General features: G+C 37.0%; 1 protein-coding gene and 1 pseudogene across 17 annotated transcripts in view; one reads left to right on the top strand and one right to left on the bottom strand.

The window, feature by feature from the left end:
- Positions 1-25145, top strand: part of FILIP1 (filamin A interacting protein 1) — a 259100-nt gene that overhangs the window by 68087 nt on the left and 165868 nt on the right. Inside the window, exon 1 of one of the 17 annotated variants that reach the window (XM_054698953.1) lies at positions 9403-9429. The exons of the other annotated variants lie outside the window; for them this stretch is intronic. The gene's annotated coding sequence lies outside the window, so the exon portion shown is untranslated. Of the gene's footprint in view, positions 1-9402; positions 9430-25145 lie in introns of those variants that run through there. 17 annotated transcript variants of the gene reach the window in all.
- LOC119251472 (protein farnesyltransferase/geranylgeranyltransferase type-1 subunit alpha-like) lies at positions 23113-24110 on the bottom strand (annotated as a pseudogene).

The raw sequence follows: 25145 nt of genomic DNA, 5'->3' as shown, positions 1-25145 counted from the left end.
TTAAACGCAGATGTCCTAATAGCCACCAAAATATTTCTGCCAAGTTACCATTTTCTGGCAGGTAACAGATATGTGACCCAGTACAATTTCACAGCTCCTTTTGCAATTAGGATGACTGACCAATAAAAGGGATATTTTCCTTAGAAGCAAAATAACTTTCATGTATTGAAACTAGCTGAACAGCTTGTGTGGTGAGAGGAAAGTCCCTCATGGTGTTTGTATTGCTGTACTTTTGACTTGCTGCTTTTCCCTTCTCCTTTTGTCTGATTCTCTGATTACACTGGAACACCTTGTGCTGGTTCTGACCTCATCACATTACAGTCACCCCAAGGGCTTCTGACTAGGTGCAAAATATGCTTGGCGTTAAATCACTGTTTTACAATTGAATGTAAATCTTTCAGGAGAATATTATTTTGTATGTCCTTTAAAAATAAATCGAGTCATTACGTGTGTATATAAACAGATTCTGACTTTAAATTTAAATTGGAATTTATTAGAAAAAATATCCTTTCTTAGCTGCATGTGCCAGTGTGTTTACTCTAGTGTGAAGGAAATCCTCCTTTCATGTCTTAGTATATTGTCTCCACTTCCGTGAATTGTGATACAGTTTTATCAGAATTGCTTAGAGTGATCCATTTCACATCGAATCTGACAAGTTATGGCTTTATATCGGTGATGTGGTTGGTATTGACACCTAGTGGTCTGTAGTTGGGTTGGATTTCCATAAGATGATTGTTACCATAAATGAACATGAAAATTTGAATGAATATTCTAATTTAAGGATAATATCGAAGATGATGGAGATGTACATTTTAAAAGGAATTATTTGTCAAGTTAAATCAAGTTAGAGAATTTACCCAAGATAAGTTTTGAACAAATTGTTTGCTGACAAGTAAAATTATATCAACCCTTCCAGTAAATGTTCCTGTTTTAAGAAAAACTAAAGCTCATACAGCAAATGTTCTGGAAAATTAATTAGTATACACATTTTAGTATGCATATGTTCCAGAATTCTGATTACATGACTAGTTTACAAAGGAAATGAAGATAATCACATATAATTGATGTATATAAACAATAGTGCAGAATGACATTGGTAAACTTAGTATCAGAGAATGGAACTTTAGTGGAGATGAAGTCTCTTTGTCTTGAAAGAGTTTTGGAAAGTCAGGACTAAATGCTTTACATTTTTCTTGTTTTTATCTTAGGAAGGGTCACATTGTTGGCTTACAAATGTATGTGGCAGGCCAAAATCTACCATGAGTTCTGGGCTTGTAATTTCTTTTGGAGTCAGTGGGACAGAGGTAGATAAATGAGCCTAGCATTTCTCCCTGATTGAAAGCTGTGTTTCTTGATGAATTGAATTTTTGAGTATTGTTTTCATGACTGCAGATTTATCCTTGAAAATCAAAAGCAGCTCAGGTTAGACCATATGCTTTCTTCAAGTATGTGACCATCAAACTTTTCCTGGAAGGTTATGTTCTGCATTCACCCTAGTTCGCATTTCTATTTTATTTTGGAATCCTTTCTTTCTCCTTCACTATAAGAGTTGCTAGATTCCATTGCCATGTCTCCTACCACAATAAGGTATGTTCTCTTCATCCTCTAGCTTGAACAGTGCTGTTCCCCTCTCATTCCTCATTACTGTCCAAACCTTCTTGCCCATGACCATGGTAATTTTTCTAGAGCATTGCTATACTTGTCTCTCTACTCTTCAGTTATCTTCTGGGACTCCTAGTTGCTGCCAAACACCTAGGCTGGGTATTTGGAAAACCTTCCATCATCTGGCACATACTGAACTTTTCCAGTCTTAGTTTCCACTAGTCAACAAGAAGTGTCCTTTTGCTTCAGATTTTCTATAAACATATACATATACAAAGGGCACATTTTAATACTCCACCTCTTCCCATTTTATTTTCCATCTCTCCACTCCTCTAGAGAACTTGTCCAATCTTTAAAACACAGACAAATATCTTTTAATTTCACAATGATTTCCAGACCCATACGTATTAGAAGTGATTCCTTCTCAGTTTAGACAGTTTGGTGCTCTGTTAGAATTAGGGTACTTTGGAGCAGAGGTTGCTCCTTTAAACTCACAAAAATTTTATGAAAGTGATTAAAGGCAAAACTTAATTTTGGAGCTTTTTGTTCTCATGTACATTGTAGATGTTCTATTAACATTTTTGGGCTTACATCTCTCATAATGAATATGGGAAAAAGTATAGCTAGGTATAAAATCAAGAAAAGCAGCTGTAACTGTGATTGATAGCTTTTTATTTCAAATAATTCTTAAGGAAAGTCTCCATAGTTTTACTGATGCATGCGTATACACACACACACACACACACACACACACACACACACACATCACAGGTAATTGTAACTATGCTCCTGTATCTCATTGCAGAGATGATGTAGCACTCCAGAATGAAATGGAAAGGTGACATATAGATATCAAGATATGATAGCATCTATATATCTATATATCTTTTTATCTCATTTTGGAGTGCTACATCATCTCCACAATGAGATCTATCTATCTATCTATCTATCTATCTATCTATCTATCTATCTATCTATCTACCTACCTACCTATCTACCTACCTACCTACCTACATATCTATTTGACTATATATCTATCATATATGTACACACATGTCCTGTATAGGCACTTAGACCTCTAAATATTGTAACTCATAAACTTTTATCACGTTTTAGTACCAGATTCTATTTATACTTAGTTACTTTTGGTATTAATCATTTAAATCATGGTTGATTTTATTTGTTAGTCATGGATTAAAATATGGCCTTGAATGTTAAAATGTTTAAAATCATATTATAACCCTCCCCCCAGATATATAAAAAACAGAACTTTATTTCAAAAAAAACTTTTTAAAAGTAACTTTAGTTTACATCATTTGTATTTTGGGAAGTATAGGATCCTCCACCTCCCAATGATGTTACCATGGTGCTCCTAGCACCAAAACACCCACAGTCCTCCATCATAATCCATCATGCTGCCTCCCTACTTTTGCTTTCTCTGCCCTCTTCCGCACCCCCTCTGTCTGAATGCCTCAGTTACGTAGTCATCTTCAAGGGCTAGTTTTTGAGTTTAGCTTTTTTTTTACCCTTGGTCATATAAGTGAAACCATCCAGTATTTGTGTTTCTCCTGACCTGTCATTTAGCATACTCCCTTCCTGCTCCATCCATGTTGCTGCAGTGGCATGAGTTTATCTTTTTTGATCACTGAGTAGTATTTCATTGTGTATATATGCCACATCTTTTTGGTCCACTCATCTGAAAAACAAAATCCAGATCTTTCTTATTACTTTTAATCACTCATGAAACCTGTATCCTGACTGTGTGAGACCAAGCATGAGTCATGATTTTGAAGGAGTTTTTTTCCCCTGTGTACACCAAAAGAAAAACTTTCTCCTTATGTTTTAAGAAGGCTAAGCAACTTAAAATTACTCTCATAAATGGGTACTCAACAGAAATTGCTCTGGGTTTTCCCCAAGGAAATTTGTGAAATATTTACTATATTTATCTAGCAATGGTTTTGCTGTGGTTGTAATTTTTATGTATTCTTTAGAAGTGAAACTATAGTAAAATACACATTCTAAAGTAATATTAATTATGTTTTTCTTTTTTGGAAGATGAATACTTCATAAAACAGATGCCTTAGCAAATAGTATTTTATAAAGCTAGTATATCCTCATTTTTCTCTTTTTTGCTCATCTGATTTCTGTAAAAATGTGGGTTTTAGAAAAGCAGCATCTTGAGGAAATGGGTTTAGGTTAGGAGATAGTTCATCAGAAAGGTTTAAGAAAGAAAAAGTTGGTAACAACTATGAGAAAAGTGACACTTTTCTAAAAGAGTCTAACATAAATTTGTTTATACATTATTTTAATAGCAATGAAATAAGAGGTAAGCTAGTAAAAATACATTTTTTTCCTTTAAATATGAGTTGAAGATAAAGCAGCAAGGATATGTTCAAGGTATGAAGAAGATGGCAAGAAAGATTAGTAGCATTAATGAGCTAGAAGGCTGGATTCAGATTTCAGTTCACTGTGACCATTGGCAAAGTATTCTCAGTGCTTCAATTTCCTTATCTGTAAAATGGAGATAATAATTCCATATCCCTGAAAGAATTGTTTTAAAGATTAAATAAGTTAATGAATCAATAAATTTTTAAAAGTCAATAAAAAGCTATTCCTACTTTGTTACCACACCTTAAAAGTAATTACACCTTATTTGAATGCTGAGTAATATTCCATGGTATATATGTACCACATCTTCTTGATCCAGTCATCTATTTTTGGGCATTTGGGTTGTTTCCAAAGCTTAGCTATTGTAAACAGTGCTGCTATAAACATAGGAGTGCAGGTGCTCTTTGGAATTGATGTTTCTGTGTCCTTTGGGTAAATACCTAGGAGTGGAATTGCTGGATCAGATGGTGGGGGGCGGGAGGGGAAGGATTGGGGTCAGAATGGGGCGTTTGCAATTGTATGGGGGAATATAAAAATAAAATTTAATATTTAAAAAAAAAAAAGTAATTACACCTTAAATGTAATTATCTCTTTATTTTATCCTTTGTTGCATACAAAATTCTTGGACACAGTCTGTGAACTCAAGTTCATAGATCATAGGAAAAAGCAGAAGAATGAATTGTTTAAAATTGGAATCCTGTTTGGGACATACTTTGCTGCTGGGTACTTTAAGCAGACAGAGTTTGAACGCCAGCCAATAATTTAGCATGGAATTTATGTTTCAAACCCTCCCTTATCACTCACCAGTCTTCTGTCTTATAGAACCATTACTAAAAAGGCTAAGAAATCACCCACCATACACTGTTCTATGATTTCTATATTTGCACTTGGAGATAAAGTGTGTTTATGCATAGTGCTTGGGTGTTTCTCTATAGTCGACAACAGTGGGTAATATATGGAGACAGAGACTTCCTTCTCCATGGAGGGATATGTTGTTAATCTTATCATTCTTTATTTCTTTTCTTAGATATTTTGTTTTGTTTTACTAACCTGGTAACAGATAAAAAAATGGAAAGAGCAAAAAAGGTCCTCTTATGCTAGCTTCAACCTTACCAAGTGGCAATGGATTCTTGCTATTCATTACTTTTAATCCTATTCATTCTTCTTAAATATGACAAGAAAATATATGCCAAGACAAATAAAGTGTTATATTTTATGGATGCCTTTGTGGTGGGCATGGTATGATAGCATATACCTGAAGTGGTGGGGATCCTATTTTTCTGAATCATATGCAGGCTTGTAAATCAGTTATCTTAATTGAAAGTCATTTTAAAAAGTGTTATATCATAAATATATGTATATATATAGTATAGGATGCCTACTGTTCTGTGTATTTAGTTTGACAAAAATACATGAAACATTTTTGTAAGCAGGGAAGTTTCTTGATAGTTTTAGTGCGCATAAACCTTATACAGAGTAATTATGGCTTAGACCTATTTCGCTTTATTTTTCTCAACTTTATTTTTCTCATTCTCAACTGAAAGAATGAGTTTTTAAATGAAAAGACAAACTGAATTTTAGAATTGTCACCTGTAATAAAAATCTTGTTGTAGAAAAAAGTAAAGAAGAAAGAAGGGGAAAAGAAAGAAAATAAGGAAAGAATTTTTCTTGGCTTTATAGAGTACATTTTAAAGGCTTTAGGATAAAAATATAGAAACCTCAAGAAAATACTGCTTATGTTCTTCCTTTTTATGGTCAGTACTATTCTTTAGTTAATCACAAAAGGGTAAAGGCTGAAGGCAGAATACAACTTTCCTTGTGGCAGTAGCTAAGGCAGTTTGATTTCAAGGGCCAGGCAGTGAGTTGTGAAAGAACTTAGAGTAAGGAAAGTCAAACATGAATTGAGTAGCTCTGGTTGGCTGTTAACCAGCTGATTGCAGAACTTGAGAAACTCCCAGCAGATAGATGAAGAAACACAATGTTAACCAGCACCCCAGTTCCTGAGCACTTTTAAGCCACAGCAGAATTGAAAAGTCAAAAAAAAAAAAAAAAAAAAAAAAAAAAAAGGTTGGTATTTGCTTTTCCTTTTTGGGAAATGTTGTCATTGTGGGCAATATTGGGTGATTTATGTGTTCCTGAGGCCTGCGAAAGACAAACTAAGAAGAAATTTTAAAGCAAATGCAGAATTTATCTCAAGTGATAATTAGGCTCTTAACTGAGCCCTTAAGGTTCAGGGATTCCTCTATTTTTGCTTTCTTGCTTAAATGCTGTCACCTACTTCCTTAACCAGAACATAAAATAACCATAACATAGATGAAAATGACAATTGTTACTTCATTGGCCCAGACCCTTACATGTCTACACTTGAAAATAACCTTTTTTTTTTTTTTTGCTTTTGCAATAATTTAAACTATAAGTTACTTTGAAGAAATGAATCTTCTGCTGCTTATCTTTGTAAGTAAAATGTGTAAGAAAACCATGAAATGAAACTGTCATGGTTGGCATTCTTTAAAAAATAATTTGCTGAAGATTTAAAGCCAAAAGACAATTCGATTGAAAACAGTAGACTGCTGACATCACCAAGACAATCAAGTTACTGCCAACTTACCTTGTTTATCTAAAGATCTTTGCAAAAATAAGGTTTTCCCCCACACACATATGAGTCATAAGTAATACAGTAATAGGGATAGATGGACTTTATTTTTCTTCATATCTCTTTAATATGCTTATGTCTTTAGTAACTCATTTTGGGGCCTGCTTCTTTGAGGTACCACAGCATAACAGGAAAGGAAGAGGCATTGCTGAGGTCATAATGCTATTTCAGTGTGGCAGCCTGAGTACATGAGGAAATGACACTCTGAGCTTGTATTTGTACTCTTGCAGTTACTGTGACGACAACATACACTAATGGAAAACAAAGAAGTTCTGCTCACCGGGGCGAGCCAGGAAAAGTTTTGCCAGCTCAGATTTTTCCTAATTATTCTATAAGTATTGAAATATGATGCTGCAAGTATTCAAGCCTCTTTGTGTTTCATTAACTGCTTAGTGTCACATGCTTGAAGAGCAGCCTAGTTTTTGGATGAGGGAGGAGCCTTACATACAAACTTAACTTTTATATGCTGATGTGATAGATATCATCTTCTGGGTTGGACATCACCAAACCAACTGCTTTGGTCACAGCCTGTTGTTTCTTCTGATCCTTAAAAAAGCCAGCTATGGGCCTCCCCGGTGGCGCAGCGGTTGAGCGCGGGGTTGCGAAGCTGCCCGCAGCCTCTGCAGCGCCGGTTCGATCCCCGGCTGCTCCCCGGCCACCGGAGGAGGGTCCCGCATGGCGCGCAGACCTCTCTCCTGCCGCCCGCTGCTCCCCTCAGCAGTGTCCTTCGGTCCTTCTGCCTGCTCTGCTCCCCGCTCTGGCTCTGGTGAATTCTCTCACCCTCCCGCGCTTCTGACTGTACCCAGTGCATGGATAAACAAAACAAACAAATAAATAAATAAATAAAACATGCCTCTAAAAAAAAAATAAATAAATAAATAAATAAATAAATAAATAAAAAAAATAAAAAAGCCAGCTACATGGGGTTCACCCCTCAGGGGGCCTCTCAACTTTAGGAAACGTTCTGCCCCTTCTGTATTCTCTTCATTCCATAGATCAATGCTTAGTATGCTAACAATGACTGGGACATTTGAACCCGAATTAGTATATAATGTATAATGTAATGATAATATTACCTATATATCAGATATATAGGTAACATATTATCTATATATGTTACATGTAGCTATATATAATTATTCACTGTAAATTATATAAATGATGGTAATAATAGCTATCACAAACTGGAGATTGTTCTGAGCCAGGCATTGTTTCAAGAACTTTACGAGGATAATTTTATTTATTTCTCAACAACAATGTAGCAATATTTTTATCTTTATTTTATAGATTAGGAAAATGAGATTTATAGACATTAAGTAACTTGCCCAGTGATAGATTTGAGATTCTAATCCAGACAATTTTGACCTTATTTAGCCCATGTTTTCAACCATGGTCTTGTCATGTAGGTGGTTGCTCAAGAAAAGTTTCCATCTAGATGACTGTGAGACATTTTAGTGAAGGGTGTAGAAAGCGACACTGCAGGGATTATTGGTTACCAATGACTGTTAGGCAGTGAGTTGTTAATCTGGTATTATGTTTTCCTTCTAAACAACAAAGAAACAGAAACAAACAGGAGCTTGTTATAAATTAAGTCCTGATACTTTTCAGCCAGTGGTTTCACCAATTTGGAGCAATGATATATTTTATGAGATGTTTTACTTATTTCTTTTATCTTTATTAAGTAAGAGCGATCTTTATTGATGCTAAATATCTGACAATTTGGAAGTAATTAGAATATTCCAGTTTCTATTTACATGAAAAGCATTTTACTTTTGGATGGAATAGATTTTGATGGAATACTTTTTGATGGAATAGATAATGCTTTTCTTTTCCTTATGTCAATGGCCATAAATATTCTACTTATCCATTGGATCAAATATACCAAGTAGTGGGATGAAGTATTCCAGGAAGGTGACTGTTTCATGTGAAGTGAACATAGAATGAATCTCTGCTCTCTGAGAAATTCTATTCTGTGCATTGAAAGCAGTGTCTTTGTCACAGCAATACTAGCATACCCACCTCCTACCCTCACAACATATATACACACTCATAACTGGTTAATGCACAGTATTTGTATTACTACTGAGCTGATAGGCTAAGGCAGCAAATACATTTTTTGCTCTACAACATGGACCTATTTAGTTCAATATAAAGGTAGAGATGTATTACATTTACCAAGGCCTTGTGTTTCACTGATATGACCTCTCCTGATTTCCTCATGATAAATTCATAATTGTCTCTTTATCATCTCCTGTTTTTATGTAAAATTTGGTGCACAGTGTAAAAGGAGAAAAGGGATTAGTATTATATCCTTGACAAAGAGCTTGACTGGCTTCTAGAAATAGATATTTTTTCCTCATTCAATTCTAAATTTCTAAATTTATCTTGGCGACAACATTATGGAATAATTTCCACATAAGTCTTTGTTAGCTAATGCCTCTTAAATGGAAGATATGAACAATTTATCATACAATTTCAAGAGTTAATCTAAGACATTCTATAGGCACTCCTAGTTGTCTGGTACTTCTGCACCTGGTCTGATTTCTAACAGGAATGGGAGCACTGAGTAACATACTGTTGATGATTATTCCACTATCATCTTGGAGCCACACGTAGTCATCAGGAACTAAAGAGGGTGGAAACCTTTAGATTCTGAGCTCACTTGGAACTATGAAATCATATAGTCTCGTGGTTCTTAACGTTCCTTGTGCATCAGAATTGCTTGGGGATTCTTTAAAAATGCAGATGCCAAGACTCCCCAGAGGTTCTGATTCAAGTGGAACTGAGTGAGTGCCCAAGTATTGGCCTATTTTGGAAATATTTGTGTGATTTTAATGTGCATCAAGAGTTAAGAACCAGTTTCCTAGCATACCTTTATCATTTTCAAAGAATAGTAGGATGAGGGGAGAGAAGCCACTTGGCAGAAGTTACAAAGTCCTCTGAATTCTAGTCTATTACTCTTTCTATACATGTTCATAATAAGCTACAAAATAGCTTTTATTTAACAAGTGCTTTTTCTGTATCAGGCACTTATCACCCCATGAGGCAGATAGTTATACACCCTACAGTTTACAGATAAGGAGGCAGAGGAAATTGCCCAAGGCCCACAATAAGCAGGTGGTAGATCTGAGATTTGAATCCAGGTAATTGGATTCCTTCAGCTTGTGCTCTTAATCATAATCACTTTGCTGTTCTGGAACCAACTCTGAGAATGTAGAGTGTGGAATAGCAGCTGCTTCCCTATTTCAGCATCAGCAATCTTGTGGCAACAGACTTTGTTGCTCTGAATTCCCACTTACTGGGTTTTCTGCTTGACTGGATTGGATCTTTGCCTTCTCTAATTCCCAATATGTGATCCAACTAGAGACAACCCATCTCCCTAGAGACTGTTTGAGGTGCTCTATTTTCTCTAATGACTTTGTTTCTTCTGTCCTGTCTTTTCTTTGTGGCCTTGTATTTTCTGCCTTACTTTTGATCACTTATTCTTTTTACTTTTCAATAGAAACTTAAACTACAAACTCTACTCTTTTGTTCAAACCTTTGACTTTCCCCCTAGTCCTGAAAGTTTACCTGGTTCATTATTTTCCCCAGAATCCCCCTGCCTGGACTCTTATACAATCCCTAACTTCTAGCAGTGGCAGGAAGGAATTAATCTCTTCACTTCACTATAGCAGCAGGTACTGGTAAACAAGCTGGTCTGTTTGAATGAACTGACTGACCAATTTGTTGATGTATACTACAAAGACCTTTAAAAGTCTACATTTTGGGGTAGCATGTTTGGAATTAATTTTCTGATTAATTCTATAAGCTGGAAATTCTACAAAGCAAGTTTTTTTTCACCCCTAGGGGAAAATCTATATGCAATGTCTACATGCACTGTCTGCTTAAAAAAAATTTACACAGATGGAAGTCACCCATGACAAAATACTGTAATACAAATTTTCTAAGCAATAACAACTAAATAGACAGTGAGAGATTATTATACTTCCATGATAAGTATTTATATGTAAATTCATAAAGTTAACATGACAATAGATTAATGTATGACTTGGGACTGTTTTCAGAATCACATTGCATAAAACAAGTATTCAGTGTTTGGTAACTGAATCCATTAAATGTCATGGAATTGAGAAAATAATTACTAACCAGTTTCCAGTGATTCACATGAACATATATATATGTATTACAAATTAAAAATCAACAAACATTTTAAATGTTCATTAGAGTATCAGAGAATCGATGTGTAATTAAGTGGAGGCTGGGCTCTGTATCTATGATTAGCATGTATGTTTCCAATAACAGATTAGAACTCTTACTATAAGTGGTATAAGACATAACTATTGACAAAAGTCTAATCATAAGTATTTGCCCCTCATGTCTTGCATGACACAACTCGCTAAAAAAACTACACACAAATAGGCACTTATTGTGGTTTATTAACTGGAAATGCGCTCATCCTCAGAAATCTATTTTAGAATTCGGATTGCTCCACTCCCCTACAAGTGGTAAAGAAACAGCTGTCATTTAATTAATGTTTCTGCTGACAGCTCCTGCTGATGAATACTATTGAAGTACCCTATGAGCATCAATACTACCCACGTTATCTTCAAAAGGAAATATTGATTGTAGTTGCTTGATTTTGCCTTATTTCACCAACATGATGCTTTCTTTCCTGCATCACTTCCTCCAAATTCCAATGATGCTGTTATTTACATCACCATTCACATCTTCCAGGGAATAAAGTCCCAGTGGAACACATGTGTTCTTGGTGATGTATTGCTATGGAATCTCACCAAAATGAACACATGAAATGCTGAGCTCAACCAGAGGAGAAGACAAGGGGAAACTAGATGAAAGTGACTTGTGGTTTTTCAGAAAGTGAAGAATTTTGTCCTTTTGAGAGATTAGAGGGGGAAAAAAAGCTCTTGTTTTCCCACGTAATATTGATGTATGATTAAATTCCCACAATATAATTTATATTTAGAGTATATGATTTACTTCAATGTCTGTTCCCAGACATTTTCATAGGAGTTGGACTTCGATGGTACTTTATCTCTGCTATTGTATAGAAGGATTTAGGCTGTGTGAAAACTGGTTACAGAGTAAGATGCACTCAGTTTGCTTATCTTTAAGAACATATGAATATACTGGGCTTATGTTCTGGAACATGTCCTGGGCTCAATTAGGCAAGCTTTAATAATGTGGCTAGAAGAGGGACTGGGCTAGTACTAAATAGGGAATAGTTAGAACACAGTTTCCAAATGGTGTGACTGTAGGTAGCAAAGATTGGTCCAAGTTAACATCTGGAATCAGAGGAGCTGTTATGAGGTTATGGGGTATCCTGAAAGACAGGTGAAGCCTGATTATGACCTGGCACAGACAGGAAGTCAGCACTTGGGCAAACCTGTCAGCAGAGGGAAGGAGAGAGCGAAATGGGATTCAGGGACAGGATAGCTCTGGAGAAGGAGCAGGCCCAGAGACTGTGAATGAGATGCCAAAATTGTAATGCAATTTCAAAACAACTAAGATGATGTTAAATCCCAGAGTACTGAGCTAGAGCTCTTTGCGTTCCTTTTGCGTCATGTTTAGTATGCAGTGTTCACCCATTTACTAAATATTTGTTCAGATTCATATGTGTCAGGCACTAAGCTAGGGATTGGGAGACAGTGGTGAATAATATCTACTCTCTAATAAGGATTATAGGTAAAGACAATGCAATTTCAATGCCATGTGACTAGTGGGTAAATGGCACGATGTGACTACTCACCTGGTTTTGGGTAGTCACTGATCTGTCCAGAAATTATAGCTGGGAGAATGTAACTGTCACTGTGGGAAAGGGGTACTGTGGAAGCTCAAAATGAGATAGCACCTGACAAATTAGGTCTGAAAGAATGCAGGGGTAAAAAAAAAAAAACAACCCAAAACAAAATGTCATTGAGAGGCTTGCATATCTGATTTGTTGCAACAAGTCCACATAACCTTATAAATGGGGGGAACTTGTAGGTTGCATTCTTTCCACTCTCTTGGTAATTTTAATCTTTGTAAGAATAATATGATTTTAAAAAAGAAAATCATGATGAAAAGAATCCACTATCTGTATGTTTTTATTTTTTATTATACTTAAATCTGTAGTGGCCACAAAGAGCCAGGAAATATACTTCATTGGGTAAGGAAATTCCTGGCCCTCACTCCCCTCTACACTCTGAGTATTCTTTCAAAACAGTGACCACTTTTAATGTACCTAAAATGGGACAGTGAGTACTTCCTATAAAATTATTTGCTTTAGAACTTTTACAAGTTTGTGTACTTAAAAAATACTATATATATATTCAGCACTGCATTTCAGAGTCTAATGGCTGTTAGAGTAAGAAACCTGTGTGAATAGCCAGGAAATGTTTGAAGTTCAAAGTGGGAGCATTGCCTTACCACATATTAAAATGGATTTTGAAACCACACTCATTAAAACACTTTGGTAGTAATGTCAGAAACAGTTCACATTGGATGAAGGGACCAAGGAAAAATAGAAAGTCCAGAATAGTTTCTTATACATAAGATTTTAGAGTTAGGAAGGAGAGACATTTCAAATCAGAAGAGAAAATGTAGATTTTACAATCAGTGGGGTTGAAATAAAGTGGAAAAAAATGAAGTTAAGTCTCCATTTTACACTTTCTACCAACATACATTTTGGATTTACCAGAAACTTAAGTGTGAAAAATGAAAGTGTAATACATATGAGATTTTTCATAAGCAAGATATGTGGAAAAAAACACACAGCAAAACAAAGGACTTAAATATTTGACTCCATAAAAGTTGGATGAAAACCGTTACACAGAAAAATAAATACCTGATGAACATGTTTAAAAAGCAAATAGCAACCTGACAAAAATATTTGTGACAAAAATATTCAAGGTTAAATATCCTTAATATAAAGAGCTCTTTTCAATGAATAAAGAAAGAGAAACACAACAATAAAAATTGGACAAATGACATAAATAATTTATAATAAGCATGTGAAAAACTGATTCACATCATTGATAATTAAAAATTCAAATTTAAAAACATATTTTATCTATCATTCTCATGATAGATATCTATCTATCAAAATTATATTGACAAAGACTCAAAAGATTCTAATATTCAGTGTGTGAAGGACACTTCACAGAAAGGACACTTCAGAGAAAATGGACACTTACAGACAGCTGGTAGGAAAATCAACTAGGGCAAGCTTACTGAAAAGCAATTCAACAATGTGTGGCCTGCCCGGTGGCACAGTGGTTGAGCGCTGGGTTGCGAAGCTGCCGGCGGCCTCTGCGGCGCCGGTTCGATCCCCGGCTGCTCCCCGGCCACTGGAGGAGGGTCCCACATGGCGCGCAGACCTCTCCTGCCGCCCGCTGCTCCCCTCAGCAGTGTACTTCGCTCCTTCTGCCTGCTCTGCTCCCCGCTCTGGCTCTGGTGAATTCTCTCACCCTCCCGTGCTTCTGACTGTACCCAGTGCATGTATAAACAAAACAAACAAATAAATAAATAAAACATGCCTCTATAAAAAAAAAATAAATAAAGTCTTAAAAAAAAAAAAACAATGTGTGGCAAAAATTTTTAGAATCAGAAGAAAAATAAAGCCATGTTCATTTGGAAAAATAGAAGTCAAAACACACGTGATATTTTTGAGAATGCATTGTTTTCTCTTCCTTCTATTGTTTTCAAGTATTGCTTATTGACTTCTAAAAATTTGGCAGATGTAGAGGCTCTTATTTAAAAAAAAAAACTACTTCTTGAGAAACCCCACCAACTGGGAGAACATTTTTGCACCCAACACTAATGATAAAGGACTGATCACAAAAATCTGCAAAGAGCTGATGAGACTCAACAACAACAAAGAAAACAATCCAGTCAAAAAATGGGCAGAAGAGCTAAAAAGAAACTTCTCTGAAGAGGAAATGCAAATGGCCAACAGACATATGAAAAAATGTTCAACATCACTTGTAATCAGGGAAATGCAAATCAAAACTACCATGAGATACCATCTCACACCAGTGAGAATGGCACATATTAAAAAAACTAGCAACAACAAATGTTGGCAAGGGTGTGGAGAAAAAGGAACTCTTCTGCACTGTTGGTGGGAGTGCAAACTGGTCCAACCACTGTGGAGAGCTGTGTGGAGATTTCTGGACCTACTAAACATAGAGCTTCCATATGATCCAGCAATTCCACACCTAGGTATTTACCCAAAGGACACAGAAACATCCATTCCAAAGAGCACCTGCACCCCTATGTTTATAGCAGCACTGTTTACAATAGCTAAGCTTTGGAAACAACCCAAATGCCCCAAAATAGATGACTGGATCAAGAAGATGTGGTACATATATACCATGGAATATTACTCAGCATTCAAAAAAGATAAACACATGCAATTTGCAGCAACATGGATGGCGCTGGAAGGGATCATGCTCAGCGAAATAAGCCAAAAAGAAAAAGAAAAATACCGGATGGTCTCACTCATAGCAGGAATCTAGAAAACTTAAATAAGGGACCAGGAAAATGAATATAAGAAAGTGAAAATCAAAATCAACAAAAAACTATGAACCAGAGACACTTTTTGGGGGGTGGGGGGCGGGAGGGGAAGGATTGGGGTCAGAATGGGGCGTTTGCAATTGTATGGGGGAATATAAAAATAAAATTTATTATTTAAAAAAAAAAAAAAAAAACTACTTCTTCCTTAGCATGTTGGTAGGATTTCCTTGGAGGGACCTTGCTGAGATAGAGTTGTTGAAAGAAGACTGCACAGCCCACTCTACTGAATTGTTGAGTTGCCAAATATATCTTGGTGGCAATGTATTTCTTGAGTAACGTTATTATTAAAACATAAATGAGTGGCCAAAATGGCCATTCTGTGATTAGATCAAGAGGGTGAGTGACCAAGGGTCAGCTGGATAAAATGGGCACTGAAGCAAAGAATTCTTTAACTTGGATTTTTACTTAGCTCAAAATTGCTTACACTTTTTATTTTTAAAGATTTATTTATTTATGCATATAAGAGCTGGGTACAGGCCAGAGATGCAGTGGGTGAGAGGACTCACCAGAGACATAGTAGGGAACAGAACAGGCAGACTGACAGAAATACACTGCTGAGGGGAGCAGCGGGAGAGACAGGAGAGGCCCTCTGAGCCATGTGGGTTGCTCCCTGGCAGGCCAGGGATCAAACTTGTATTGCAGAGGCTGTGGATTGCTTCATAGTGCGGTGCTTAACCCCTTGCGCCATCAGGGAGGCCCTGCTTACACTTTTTAAAGGTATAGCGTGAAACTGATCCAGTAAAGGATTACTAAGATTCAAGTTTTGGGTAATCTGCTATGCTTATGAATTACTTGGGAAAAAGTTGCTTTTCACATTATAAGATACTGATAGATGCTAAGAGGTGATTGACTTTAATTCCTTCTTATGAGAGCTAGGAGGCTGAGGCCCAGAAAATTTGACTCTCTCAAGGTCATATAGCTTATTAATTCAGATATGTGAATTCCTGGACAAGTCACAGCATTGTGCTGCATATCTTTCTGGAATCCAGACCATGACACTGTCTTGGGTTATTTCCCAAGGTGTCTGTTATATAAGAGCTCATGATTTCTCTTTCTCATCGTGACTCTGTTACCTCCAGATATTGCCCTGGGAAGTGAAGGAGGCTAGTTATACAGTGGTGTGTGGTGTGTATATGTCCTGTGAGGGCTCTGGTGAGGGTGGTACGTGGTGTGTAGATGCCAGCTACTTCTCATTAGTCTGAGAGTAGGGAGATTGTGTCAATGGGTAAAGAGCAGTAGTGTGAAAGAACCTCATCCCAGACCTTGTGTGCTAATATTCTTGTGCTTTCTTCTGGCAAAGCCATTTTTGGCAGAATTCATTCCTGAAAGATTACTCAGAGTGAAGGAAGGCACTATGTATTTTAATCCAAGCTGGCCATCTACATCAACTCTTGCTGTTTTTGCTTGCAAAGAATGTACTGAGATGAATAGTAGTGCTTTATTACTCTGTCCTTCCAATGTTCTTTTTTGTACACTGTGCACAAGTAAAAGAACTTCCTTTACTTCTCTTATACCCCTTAGATTAAGAGGAATGAGTCCAAACATATATAATTCTATTAGAATGAATAATAGCTAAAATTGTACTTTATTTCCAACTTCTGTTTACCTACTGCTAGAGCAAGTAATTTCATTAATAATGCATTATTCAAGGAGCTTGTGACATTATCCATTTGTAGTCCTCTTTCTTTAAACAGCTAAGCCATGACATTCTCATGTCCTTGTGTCATTTTATCTTTTAAAAAAATTAATGGCGTATCATTACTTTACATACTTGTTTGTTTTTTCACAATATAGGATTTCTCCCCTCAGGTGTAGTCACCATAGTTTTCCCATCACCAAAGGACCCTTCCCCTCACCACTCACACTGTTTTCTCCCCTCTTGCTCTCTCTCCTCCTCTTTCCTCTTGCCTCTTGGATGCCTCAGATATATGGTCAGTTTTCAAGGGTCAGTTTTAAAGTTTGTTTTCTCTGATCCTTTGTTTGTTTTCTCTATATTCCACCTATATGTGAAAAGATCCAGTATTTATCCTTCTCCTTATGATTCACTTCACTTAGGATAATCCTTTCTAGTCCCATCCATGTTGCTGCAACTGACATGCGTTTATCGTTTTTGATTGCTATATAGTATTCCATTGTATACAGATGCCACATTTTCTTGATTCACTCATTTTTTCTGGACTATTTGTGATTTTTCCCCATATCTTGGTTAATGTAAATAGTGCTGCTATAAACATGAGAGTGCAAATTTCCTTTTGAATTAGTGTGTTTGTGTTCTTTGGGCAGATACCTAGGAATAGAATTGCTGGATCATATGATAGATCCATTTTCAGTCTTTGAGGAACCTCTGCACTTTTTTCGTAGGGACTGAACAAGTCTACATCCCCACCAATAGTGTAGGAGGGTTCCTTTTTCTCCATATCTTCGCCAGCCCTTGTTTCTGTTTTTGTTTTTGTTTTTTTAATATATGGGCCAGTCTCACAGGCGTGAGGTTGTATTTCATTGTGGTTTTGATTTGCATTTCCATGATGATAAATGATAATGAAGTTTTTTTCTTATGCCTGTTGGCCATCTGCGTGTCTTCTTTGGAGAAGTGCCTATTCAATTCTTCAGCCCATTTTTTTGACGGGGTTGTTTGTTTTCTTTTTGTTGAGTTGTATGAGCTCTTTGTAGATCTTCCATTTTAGTCCCTTGTCTGATATATGGTGTGCAAATATTTTCTCCCAATCAGGAGGGTGTCTTTTTGTTTTGGTTACTATCTCTGAAGCTTTTTAGTATGATGTAATCCCATTTGTTTATTTTCTTGTTTTCCTTGCTGTTGGACATGTGTCCACAAATGTGTTTCTGAAGTTTATATCATTGAGTGTTTTGTTTTTGTTTTCTTCTGTGTATCTTATAGTTTCAGGTCTTACATCCAAGTCTTTTATCCATTTTGAGTTGGTTTTCATGTATGGTGTAAGATAATGGCCTAGTTTCATTCTTTTGCCTGTGGCAGTTCAGTTTCCCCAGCACCACATATTGAAGAAGCTTTCTTTTTTTTTGTTCGGGTGTTCTACTTTACCCCTTTGTCATAGATTAGTTGTCCATTAATGTGTGATTTTCTTTCTGGTCTCTCAATTCTATTTCCATTGGTCTGTGTGTCTGTTTTTGTTATGGTACCATCTGTTGTAATTTTAATGGCTTTATAGTATACATTGAAGTTCAGAAGTCTTTTCCCTCCTTTATAGTCAGGTGAGCTTTTGCTATGATTCAGGTTTGTGTGTGTGTATGTGTGCGTGTGTGCGTGTGTGTGTGGTTCTTTATGAATTTCAGTGATCTTTGTTCTATTTCTTTGAAGAATGCCATTGGTATCATATTATCTTTTGTAATCTCCATAACATAATCACATTGTGATTTTTAAGAATTCTGCTTCCCTTTTTTCCTTCTCCCTCTGGGCTCAAGCCTTAACATTTGTGAGTTTAGTCCCCTCCCTCACTTATGGGCCTCCTCTTTCAAACTTTCCATGCCTTCCTGAGTCTATTCTTGATTTTCTCCTCTATGTTTTCTTTTCAGAATCCTCTTCTTGTTATTTCTGTTTTACTGCAGTTTTAGACAATCCTTCAATATTAATATACATCAAAGCTACACAATCAAGATACTTCTGTTAGTAATATGGAGAATGTTATTACTCACAAAGCGTCATTTATTACCAAAATCCATCTCAAGGTTTATTATCAATTTTCAATCAAAACTGTTAACCCTAATCATTCTCCAAGAAATAGCCACATTAGTGGTGGGACCTATTATTTTTTCTATATCGTCAAACATCATAGTAGACTTTTTTTAAATATAAAAATCTTTGAAAGAAAAGCCAAAACAAAACATCTTCCACTATCCATTATGCTACCTCCACTCTTACTCTCATCTTTACCCTTTTCACCTCTGGTAACCTCAGTTCAGTTATCAGTGTCCTCTAGTTTATTTTCATGTTGTTTTTTCTGTTCATTCATTTACTTTGTTTACTTTAAAGTTCAATCAGGTGAAATCATTCATTATTTGCCTTTCTCCTTTGGACTTACTTTGTTTTGCATAATCCCCTTAAGTGCTTTCCATTTGAAGATTTATTTATTTTTTATTTATACAAGAACTGGTGTACAGGCCAGAGGCATGGGAGGGTGAGAGGATTCACCAGAGAGAGTGTGGGGAGCAGAACAGGCAGACGGACTGAAGTCCTTGCTGATGGTAGCAGTGGACGAGGCAGGAGAGGTCTGCCGCACCATGTGGGTATCTCCCTGGCCGGCTGGGAATTGAACCTGTGCTGCAGAGGTTGTGGATAGCCTCATAGCGCTGTGCTCAACCCACTGTGCCACCCGGGAGGCCCAAGTTCTTTCCATTTGATTGAAAATGGCAGTATTTCATCTTTCCTTATAGATGGATAGTATTCGTTGTGTGTGTATGTATGTATGTATATGGCCTATATGTATGATATCTATCTATCTATCTATCTATCTATCTATCTATCTATCTATCTATCTGCTCCCTCTCTCTCTCAAGTCTTCTTTATCCAATCACTTATCAGTAGGCACTTTGTTGTTTTCCATATCTTAGCTATTTTAGCTATTGTAAACAGTGCTGCAATAAACATTGTGGTTCATGTAACTATTCAATGGAGCAGAGATTGAGGTATATATTACCTCCCAATATAGAATCCAAAAAAGATGCTTGGGAACAGGAAAATAGTCTGACTTGACTAAGTTTTTAATATTTGTTTTTCTGTTATAGATTTTGGTGTCTTAAGAGGGAATAGTGTCAATTGCACCAAGGGGTTGAGAAAACATGGTGTGAATACCAGATTGTAAAGGGTATTTAATATACTAAGAAAAGATCACAATCTTGGTTACATAAAATCCTCATCTAAATTCCAGAATTTTTTCAAGTTTTTTTTTTTTTTAAGGAGAGTTATGCAGTGTAGATTTAAAATGTGTATATGGAGTGGATTGGAGACTGTTTTAAAAAATATTCTTGAAAGTTTCTATATAACATTGGGTTAAAACTACTTTCTTTTACTTAATGTTAGTTTCTTCACTAATAGTGGTTGATTTATTTGTTTAACTTGGTTCACACCAAACTGCAGGTTATATATGTTATATGGATCTCCTATGTTACGTGGATCTGGATCCAGATCTAGAAGCAATTGTACCTGTTTTCCAATATTACTTACAGCTTAATTAAACTGAATGACACATTAGGAATAATAACACCAACAAGACCTGATTTATGAACTGTCACGTGAAGATGACAATCATTCATGCATTAATAATAATGTTAACATAACTATTATAGTTGTTGGCTATAAAAAGAAAATAAATGACAATGATAATCATAGTTACTTTTGAGTGCTTGACATACCAGGAGTTTATGCTGAATGCTTTATGTGCCTGTGATAATGGTAACTATTATTATTTAACTTAATAGATAATATCATAACATGATATTTTGAATTCTTCCTTGAATACTATACCCACAAAGATATTAGTCAAAAACCAAACCATATGCAAAGACTTCTCATAGAAGATTTTTTATTATTTTAATAATATGTTAATAATATATATATATATAAATATGTGACATAATATCTAATAATACATTCTGTTATTAACATATGCTGTGTTGTCCATGATAGGGCATAGAGGGATGATGGATGATGCTAGAACATAAATATAATGACATAAATATAATGAGAGTTGATTGCAGGAGAGAAATTGAGTTAGCACTGAGCCATCCACTGTTTTATGCCAAACTCCCCTGTGATTAGTTCAGGTTATAAAATAAGATTTTTTTTCATGGAAACTAACCATTCATAGTGAGATTAAATCTTCTCCGGGTCCTCTAGAACTACTTGCATTGACCAGCCAGCCAGACTATATGTGATTAACAACTTAGATAACATTGATTTATATTTAAGATACATCTTATGGAAATTTTATATTATACTGACTTTAAAATAGACATCAGTTAAACTTTTGTCTGATAGTATCCTCTTTAAACAGCTAATGAGTGTAATAGCCTCAAGGAAAGAGGAAGTCTTTGTGCCTCTTCTGGGGAACCTTATGAATAGCTCACCCACTGCCACCACTCAACTGCAGCTCTCTTGTGCAAACAGTGACTGGAAGAAAAAGATCTAACAAGTTAGTGGGACTCACCGAGAAAGAAAGTTGCAGAGGACAGAGCCTACTTTCTTTCTCTCTGTTTGCACACATTGATTATTCTTGAAGGCATGAAATTGTTGGTCCTAATGTTTGGTAGTTACCTCCCACTCACTTCTAGTTCTGGAGTACTGAGGTGATAATAACTATAGTGTGGGTGTTTAAATGAAGACATTTAATGAATCACAGCTATATGAGCACAACATTTTTGTTACAGTAAGAAATTGGAAATAAACATTTTCAATCATATGGCATTATTAATTGAGAAAAAGGGGAACTGGAATTGCTCTCAGTATATCTACACAGTGATAGTCTTTACAGATATAAACTCTGAGAAAGCAAATAACTATTGAACAAAATGATATACTAGAGTAGGTCAAATTTATTACAAAAAGATCTATGTTAAGATTCTGTTGCAAAAATTACAAGACTATATTCTAAGATTTATTTATTTATTTATGCAAGCACTGGGTACAGTCAGAAGCGCGGGAGGGTGAGAGAATTCACCAGAGCCAGAGTGGGGAGCAGAGCAGGCAGAAGGACCGAAGTACACTGCTGAGGGGAGCAGCGGGCGGCAGGAGAGGTCTGCGCGCCATGTGGGACCCTCCTCCAGTGGCCGGGGAACAGCCAGGGATCGAACTGGCACTGCAGAGGCCGCGGGCAGCTTCGCAACCCAGCGCTCAACCGCTACGCCACCGGGGAGGCCCCAAGACTATATTCTAGACATTAATCATGGCCTCTTCTCTTTGGGAAGATAAATGTGTGATTTTAAATTTCAACAATAAATATCGTTGAATAAGAAAAAAAGTTGAAATTGTTTTTAAGTTACTGTGGATTAGTTTGCATGGTCAGATATATGAGCAATATTCCATTTAAACTCAGCCTTTAATAAGCTATTTTCTGGAGGACATAATGCCAAAACTGTATGTATGTTGGTCCAAACTGATAGTGGGATGAAATTTTATAGGATCATATCAAAATACAACTTATATAATAAACAGTGAAGTGCAAGGAAGAAGCAGTTCACCAGTCAGCTGGGCACTCTGTAATTATAGAGTGGTTTGAGCAGAGACAGGGCACAGCCTCTGTGAGGAAGGCACACCCTAGACCACAGCTGAGGGTCAGGACTGCGGGCTGGTTCTGCATGTGTACATGTGTACGAGGGCAGGTGGAGGATGTGGAGGATGCCCCCAGGGCAGGATTCTCCAGGAAAGTGAACAAAAGCAGAAAGTTCAGAAGTGGAAAATTTCCAGAGATTGTGGGAGTCATAATAGGAATCCTAGTACTCTTTTGTGGTAAAATTTTTGAGAGTGTTATTTTCTGTTGGAGCTGCCAAGCAAAGGGAATTGGCGCTCTTTCAGTTATCTGCTGTTGTCTGAAACAAAAGGACCATGGCACACAGGACTTTCAAAGTCACCTGGTCTTCCCTTCCTTCAGCGCATGGGGCAGCAGAAGGCTGGAGTGGGAGGCAGCAGGGCAGCCCAGCCTGGGAGGCCCAGCTCCATGTCTCCTCCCTCAGGAGGTGTGGCCCTGTCACTGGCACACACTGGGAGATTTACATCTCAAGGAAGCGTCACATTTAGCTTTTGTTAAAAAGAATTACCCTGTGTAATGCATTTTCTACACCACAGGCAGAGGAAATGGTTAATCTTGGTTTCAACTCTTGCATTAGAGTATCTTTAAAAAAAAGCATTCCACAAGTTCTTCTAGATGCTGTTACTGCTGTACATTTGTTGTTGGGCCACTTGCTGTGCTGAGTTTGCTTTGAAGGGATCTTCTAATATATCTCAAACATTCCTTTCTTATGGTGCCCCTTTCCTTAGCTAAGATTTCACATATCTTTAATGCTTTATTAAGAACATCCTTCTTGTCACATTGGTTTTCTAGCATGTCTTGATATCAAAGAAAGGCAATTATATAGGGAGAACTCTGACTTGGTTGTAAATCAAGAATTGATTTAACAGATTGGGATATTTGGAAAAACCAAGATCTTGCAAAACCTCTCTCAAATATTTCCATACACTTTGTGTGGTACTGGTTTGATCCTTTCCAGAATGTACTGGATTTCTCTTTTCAAAACAGCAATATCATTGTTGCTAGTGCTAGTTAGAAATTATGGACTATCTTTAGTTTTACACAGTTATTTCTCACACTCTCTTTGAGAAGTTGGCCTGCATATTTCAGGTCATTATCCCAAAGTTTAAATTACCGAATAACCCATTGTTGATGTTGTCATTTATGATAATTCTTTGCCCCCTGATTAAGAATACCAGCAATAAATTCAAGCTCCTGAGATGGATCATTTAGCCATTCCAGTAATACTCATCTATGATGCCAAACTCGATAGTTTTGGTGCTTTTCCTCAGTAATTGTGGTGGTGTAGTTCGTTTGTTCATATAGATCCTTTTGAAGTGACTTTAAGAAAACTCCAAAAATGCCTCACTATGTAATTGGCTGTATTTAACCTGATAGCTCCTCTGGTTAGTTTAAAAGTGCCTTCATTTCTTTCATCACACTGTAGAACATTCCAGAGTTAATAATAAACATCTCTAAATTTTTCACTGTAAATGATTTGGACCACTACATCTGGGCTGTCATTCTGCAGCACTAAATCTGTATTAGCCCACTCTGCTCTGTCCCTATGCAGGACAGAGGTGGGTGAGTGTAGATTAGAAACCTGTTGGGAATGCCACCCCTTCTCCAGCCTCAGCCATCTCGCCTTCCTGGTAGGAGGTAATAAAGGGGTTGGGGGATGAGGGAAGTGGAGGAGAGGTGTGACTTGCACAGTGGCAGCTCCCACTGATTCGGTTCCCTGCCCCAGCAGCCTCCTGACCCTCACACTGGCATCCATCTTGCCTTGGTTGGCAGCAGAGGCCACATTATGCCATCTTAAATGTAAACCAATGTTGATAGAATTACAGTGATTGCAGAAATATATCTCAAGCAGGCTTGGGCTAGGCCTTGAGCCTTTGGGCCTCTGGCCAATGCTATACATGGAAGAATTGTTACAGGGCAGGGAGAGGGGCAGCCTAAACCCTGCAAAACTGCCTATTCTAAATGGGTTCTGCCATCCGCCACATCAACACAAAACATGAGACTTTAATGGGAAGGAACTTTAATACAATTAGGAAACAATACAGGAAAGACAAAGAATTTAGTTTCTAAATCAAGCACCCAAAGTTACCCATCCCCTCTTCGGTAAAACTCCATCCAAATGGGACTGGCCCAGAGCAAGGCCCCAAAGCCTGCCACAAGTCTAAAGCATCTTTGAGTGGGGACCCACAGAAAAGGGTCAGAAACAATCAGACAAGCCCAGAAGGAAAAGAGCAAAATCAAAATCAAGATGAAAGATGCCATTGTCACCTCCCCTCGGGTCTCTCACCCACATCTGTGTCACCCAGTCCACGACCAAAAGGCAAGTGTAGTTTCTTCACATGTCTTGGCCCCATGTGCCTCCTCCAGGTCTCCTTCTGAATCTCCATCTGCTTCCTTCCTTCCTCAGTCTCCTCTGCAGCTTCTTCTCTTCTGCTCAGCTCCACCCTCCATTTGTATGGGGCAGGGAACCTGGAACCTCCCCCTTTCCTGGGGACCACCCTGTTACAAAATGACCTTTCAGTCACCTCATCTTACAGTAAATTCAGAAAACTATGCCTGGATTGTCAACATCACACGGGCACATAATGTAAGACATAAAAGCATAAAGACTGTGAGAAACAGCACATTGCCAAATTCAGTTTTTAGGCTGTATT

This window comes from Talpa occidentalis, unplaced genomic scaffold, assembly GCF_014898055.3.
Source record: "Talpa occidentalis isolate TD23 unplaced genomic scaffold, MPIMG_talOcc4v2.1 talOcc4.2, whole genome shotgun sequence".
Lineage (NCBI taxonomy): Eukaryota > Metazoa > Chordata > Mammalia > Eulipotyphla > Talpidae > Talpa > Talpa occidentalis.
The sequence above is the reverse complement of the archived record's forward strand: the minus strand, read 5'-3'. Positions and strand labels throughout refer to the sequence as shown.